The sequence below is a fragment of the Limulus polyphemus genome, unplaced genomic scaffold (genome assembly GCF_000517525.1).
Source record: "Limulus polyphemus unplaced genomic scaffold, Limulus_polyphemus-2.1.2 Scaffold1739, whole genome shotgun sequence".
Classification (NCBI taxonomy): domain Eukaryota; kingdom Metazoa; phylum Arthropoda; class Merostomata; order Xiphosura; family Limulidae; genus Limulus; species Limulus polyphemus.
Genome location: NW_013667349.1, coordinates 153,026 through 159,112, shown reverse-complemented (window position 1 = coordinate 159,112; position 6,087 = coordinate 153,026).

The following is a 6,087-nucleotide window of genomic DNA, read 5'->3' as shown; positions in this document are numbered from 1 at the left end:
GGCAAGTTCTTTATTTACCGTTTTTGTACCACGGGGTTCAAGCCCCCCCACACAGTGGCTCAGCGGTATGTCTGCGGACTTACAACGCTAGAATCCGGGTTTCGATACCCGTGATGGGCAGAGCACAGATAGCCCATTGTGTAACTCTGTACTTCGTTACAAACAAGCAAAGAAAAACTACGGGGATCAAAATCTGAATTTCAGACTTATAACCCCTGAAACTTAGTGTTGAGACATCGACGGACCAGAAGAACATTAAATTTAAAATTTGTATGGATACGTGAACAGTACATATATATACACATCTCAGTACTAAAGAATTACAGTAAAAAAATGCAATAAATTATTGTACAATAGAAATATCATGTTTTCACATATGGATGTTCGTTGACTTATCACAGTAGGTTAGCTTCAGTTAACGTGTAAGTGCAAAATTGCGTATATTTACGTATATTCAACGTTATTTGATCGTTTTAAATTCTTCCAATAAAGAAAGGGTATGAATATGACAACTATACTGTGTACGTCCAATAACAAAGATAATACCATATGTTTGACGATAATTGTTTTTTGATAACTTTTGTATTTGTTTCCTTCAAGTGTTTACAAAACGTAGTTATAAGTAGTGAAAGACAGTTTGGCTGTTTGTTTGTTATTGGAATTTCGCGCAAAGCTACACGAGGGCTATCTGCGCTAGCCGTCCCTAACCTAGCAGTGAAACCCTAGAGAGAAAGCAGCTAGTCAGCACCACCCACCGCCAACTCTTGGGCTACTTACTCTTTTACCAACGAATAGTGAGATTTATCGCTACTTTATAACGTCCCCATGGCTGAAAGGGCCATGCCGGGCATAGTGAAAAACAGAACAAAACGGTAACATTTATGTAATCAAATATCCGGATGTTCTAAGTGTCACTGTCAAAGTTATAAACGTATACGACTAACATTATTTATGATAATTAATAATTATAAGTTAGTTAATATCTAAAATAAGTTTTGCGTTTTATGTTTTGCAAAAACATTTTTGGCTGAGGTATCAAACATTTTCTGAATTCAGCGACAAATCTCGAAAGTCTTCCTTATACAAACAACATATTTTGGAAAAGTTTCTTGTCTTCAATTTCTTAATAATGATAATAATTTCAATCAAATATCGCTCAAGTACTTTCTATAATTAGAATTAGGATTTTCTTTACCTTACTTACCAAACAACGTGATTTTCTTTAGACCCGTTTTTTGTTAGGATGATATTTCTTTCTTTGTTTGTACTTTGAACAAACATTTACCACAACATGATTTTTCTTAGACCCGTGTTTTGTTGGGATGAAGTAAAATATGACACAATATTATAGCTTCATTAGGAATCTGTTGTCAGTGTGTAAGATCCCGCTATTCCAAATCACACAAGAATATTTACGTTAGGCCAGACATTCAGTGTTATTGTATTACGTTAGGCCAGACATTCAGTGTTATAGTATTAGTGGCGTTGTTTTGAATATTTCGAAAATCACTAAACGGTTCACATACTAAGTAAATAAATCTTACATTTAATAAGACACAAATCCGAACATTTTCAAACCACCAGTGCCTATTATTTGCTATCAAACTAACATTTAATTAAACTGTGACGTTATTACATGTTTCTCATCATTGTTTAATTAAATAACACACTTTCTACGATATATATACACACCGAAAAAAAGTAATTCTAGTTTATGATCATATGTATAATTACACAGTTGCAGGTATTTCTACTAAAACAGGCCCTGCATGGCGAGGTGATTAGGGCGCTCGACTCGCAATCTGCAGGTCGCGGATTCGAATCCCCTTCCCACCAAAAATGCTCGCCCTTTCAGCCGTGGGGGCGTTAAAATGTGACGGTCAATCCCACTATTCGTTGGTAAAAGAGTAGCCCAAGAGTTGGCGGTGGGTGGTAATAACTAGCTAAATTAGGGACGGCTAGCGCAGAATAGCCCTCGTGTAGCTTTGCGCGAAATTCATAACAAACAAACCCATTGGGGAACTGTAAAATCACAAAGCATAAGGTGAGTGTCCCTAAAGAATATTAAACATACATGAACCTAGAAAGAATAAATAAATCCAGTAAAATTAATGGCCTTTGTAGTAAAACCATAAGTGCGGAAGCACGATCATAATTTATCTGTTTGTCGGTATTAAACCGGATTTCCAGTAAATGCTCGTTCGACCCGCACTTAACATGGTCTTTACCTATACTGACAGTACACTGAAGCTGTTTAAGAACGCGATGATGTTGTACATGAATCATTGGGTTTATTAAACGACAGGTTGGATTGGTAGAGGTTTTGACAGAGTAATGAAACACCCGTGCTGCCACCGTACGTTTTACTCCTAACCAGAACAAGTTTGTTCAGAGAAATCGTTATATATGACCACTTTGATATCATAATATATGGTGTGTTTTCCTTGTACTGTACTCTCGCAACCTATTCCTTATATATTATTTCACACTAATTTGTAATATTCATTTTCCGCGTTGGACAAAGACCAGATGGGCCATTGTGTAATTTTGCGCTAATACAAGAACAACGTGCTCTTATAATATCCAAACAAAATCACTTATTTCAGAGTAACAAAAGCCTAGTTGTGTCTTTTCTTGTCATGCTTTCTTTTCTGAATTGGTTTGTTTGTTTGTAATTAAACACAAAGCTACCCAATGGGCTATCTGTGCTCTGCCCACCACGGGTATCGAAACTCGGTTTCTAGCGTTGTAAGTCTGCAGACTCACCACTGAGCCACTGAGAGAGGGTGAGTTGTTAGGCTGTTGACGCTACAATCCGGGGTTCATTCCTCGCGGTGGACACAGCATATTGTTCAATATAGCTTTGTTTTAAAAACAAACTTTTTTTAAAAAAGCAAAGAGTTTAGTGTTTTAATAAAACAAATAAGGATAAGAAAAAGACTTGAAAATATTATTTTTGTTATGGTTTGAATAGTATTAAGTTTACAAGTTAAGTAAATACAAAGAAAAATCCTACCCGCTTTTGACAGATGAACCTATCTTTGTTTTTCAGGGATAAAGGTGTTTTTTGTTGTTGTTCTTAACGCTTTATCGCAAAGCTTCACAATGTGCTTTCTTCTAACTCCGCGTTTTACCATTGTAAGTGTGGGAACTTATTTATAGAGGGGAACAGAAGCATTTGTTTGTTTGTTAAACACAAAACTATACAATGGGGTATCGGTGCTATGCCCACCACAGGTATCGAAACCTAGTTGTTAGCGTTATAAGTCTACAGACTCACCACTGAGCCACTGGAAGAGGGGGGACGTTGTTAGGCTGTTGAGATATTAGCTAAAGGACGAATCTGTTTGTTTGTTTGTAGTTAAGCACAAAACTACACAATGAGATATCTGTGCTCGGCCCACCACGGGTATCGAAACCCGGTTTCTAGCGTTGTAAGTCCGCAGACATACCGCTGTGCCACTGGGGGGCAAAGACGAATCTAGACAGAATATTTGCATAAAAAATACCAAATGATTACTGTTATTGTAATGAGGTACATTTAGTACCAAAATAGTCATTGAAAACGTTACCAGTTAAACAAAATAGATCAAGTTTACTGTTGTTTTTTTTCACAGTTTAATAACTTGTAATATTGTAGAATTAGTATTAAGCTGTTTGGTAGAAATGTTCTCGTACTGACACGAGATTGTGTTCTGAAAGTTGTATATATATATATAGATCTCTTTTTAATACAGTTTTGTGGAGTGTAATTATTTTTGTTTTACTTGGCGGGTACGATTTAGGGTTCTAGTGACAGGCACTAATACATTTATACTTAGAACATTCCACCTTTTATTTTTTATACCGTTGTTTCTGCCATTTAATGAAACGTTGGAGTTTTACTTTTTGTGCCAAATGTTACGCGCGTTTACTTAGGACATTCCACTTTTTTGTTTGTTTGTTTGCGCATGTTGTAATAGTCGAAACGGTTTCGTTCAATTTTTTTTTCAACTGTAAGGTTTCAGAGAGAGAGACTAGAGTTTTCGCAACCGACTTGTAAGTTCGTCAATTAGAATCATTGTAGATCTTTTCCTTTTACCTTTTATAGAAACCGGTTTCCTAACCAAACGGTTTGGTTTCTTAATATATTTGTTCATGAAATGCCATGTATGTTACAATTAAACATTAGGATTTGAAGCCGAATAAATGTGTTATTAGAATAAAAACATACCATTTACCTCTTTGTTTATATTAGTGGATGTCTTTACAAAGAATTAAGACTTTTAGTGCTGGGTTTAGTTGCCATAATGTGTTAAAATGCCATTAAATTTTCCCAGGTTTATCAATGAGAGCAGCGTCATCTCTACAATTCAAGAAAACTGTCATAATGAAACCTCTATCGGTCAACAATAATGTGGGTATAAAAGAGGGCAATAAACAAGATTGTTTGGTTTGTTATGAATTTCGCCCAAAGCTACACGAGGGCTATCTACGCTAGCAGTCCCTAATTTAAGGTGAAAGACTAGAGGGAAGACATCTAGTCATTACCACCCACCGCCAATTCTTGGGCTACTCTTGTACCAACGAATAGTGGGATTGACAGTCACATTATAACGCCCCCACGGCTGAAAGGGCGAGCAAGTTTGCGATTCGAGCATCCTAACAACTTAGCCGTGCTGCAAATGGTTCTACCGGTGGTTTAATTTCTATTTATTTTGAGTCCAATAAAGTATTTTGATCCCTCGATAAAATTTAGCTTCAGCAAACTGGTTGTTTAACTCTGGAATGTTCATTTCATACTCTTTTGTTAATAATTATTTGAATCAACTTTCAATTCTAATTGGATTCGAAGCGAGGATTCGTAGAGCTATATATTTCGAGATGGCCAGCCTGGTTCGAATCTGTGCGATACCACAAAATATTCCTCACTATAGAAACACTGGATTCGAAACACAAGGGGATCACTCCCACAATTAACAATGTTAGAGACACAGTAAACACAACAATATTAGAGACACAGTAAACACAACAATATAAGAGACACAACAATATTAGAGAGACAGTAAACACAACAATATTAGAGACGTAGCAAACACAACAATATTAGAGACACAGTAAACACAATAATATTAGAGACACAACAATATCAGAGAGACAGTAAACACAACAATATCACTCCCACAATCAACAATATAGATTAAGCAAACGGAACAAATTAATAATTCTAGATCTGTTCATTATGACATACAATTTTAATTACTACAAATCCTATTTAACACCAATCTTTGGTTATTGAAATGTTTGTTTGTTTTGCTATATGTTAGTTAATATCTATCTAGAGACAAGAACTCTATGTATCTGTAATATTATTTATGTGTGGCAGAACATCCAGTGCATGCTATTGGCATTTCTATTTGTATTTTTCTCTTAATCTTGAAGTACTCGACAGAGGGAAGGCATCTAGTCAGAAGCACCTTACCACCCTTCGTCCACGCTAAGATATTAACTTTCATTTTTAGGGGTTAATTGTGGGAGTGATCTCGTTGTGTTGACTGTGTCTCCAATATTGTTGATTGTGGGAGTGATATTGTTGTGTTTACTATATCTCTAATATTGTTGTGTTTACTGTGTCTCTAATATTGTTGATTATGGGAGTGATATCTTTGAGTTCAATGTTTCTCTGATAGTGTTAATTGTGGGAGTTATATCGTTATATCTCTGATATAATTGTATATAAACCATGAAAAACGTGCTTGGTCGTGCTGTTCAGAGTTAAATTCTAACTAGACTCTAATTATTGTCCAGAGGTATAATACATTTCAAGAATTAATTTTAAAGATTACAAACGTGTCTTCCATGTGTACATTAACAAAGTATGTTAAATAAATGATGTCCAAACGCTACTATGTCTGAATTATTCCATTATCTTTGGAATTTACATTTCGAAGTAATTGTATGTGATCATTATTTCTCATTCTTGCTATAAAGATCCAATTTTCTGAATGTTTTCCAAAGAAAGTAATCCTGCACTGTTCGGTTTGTATTTCCACAAGTTATTCTTGTTTACTTTTGGATCACAATTTAGACTAATAATGCTTGGAGACG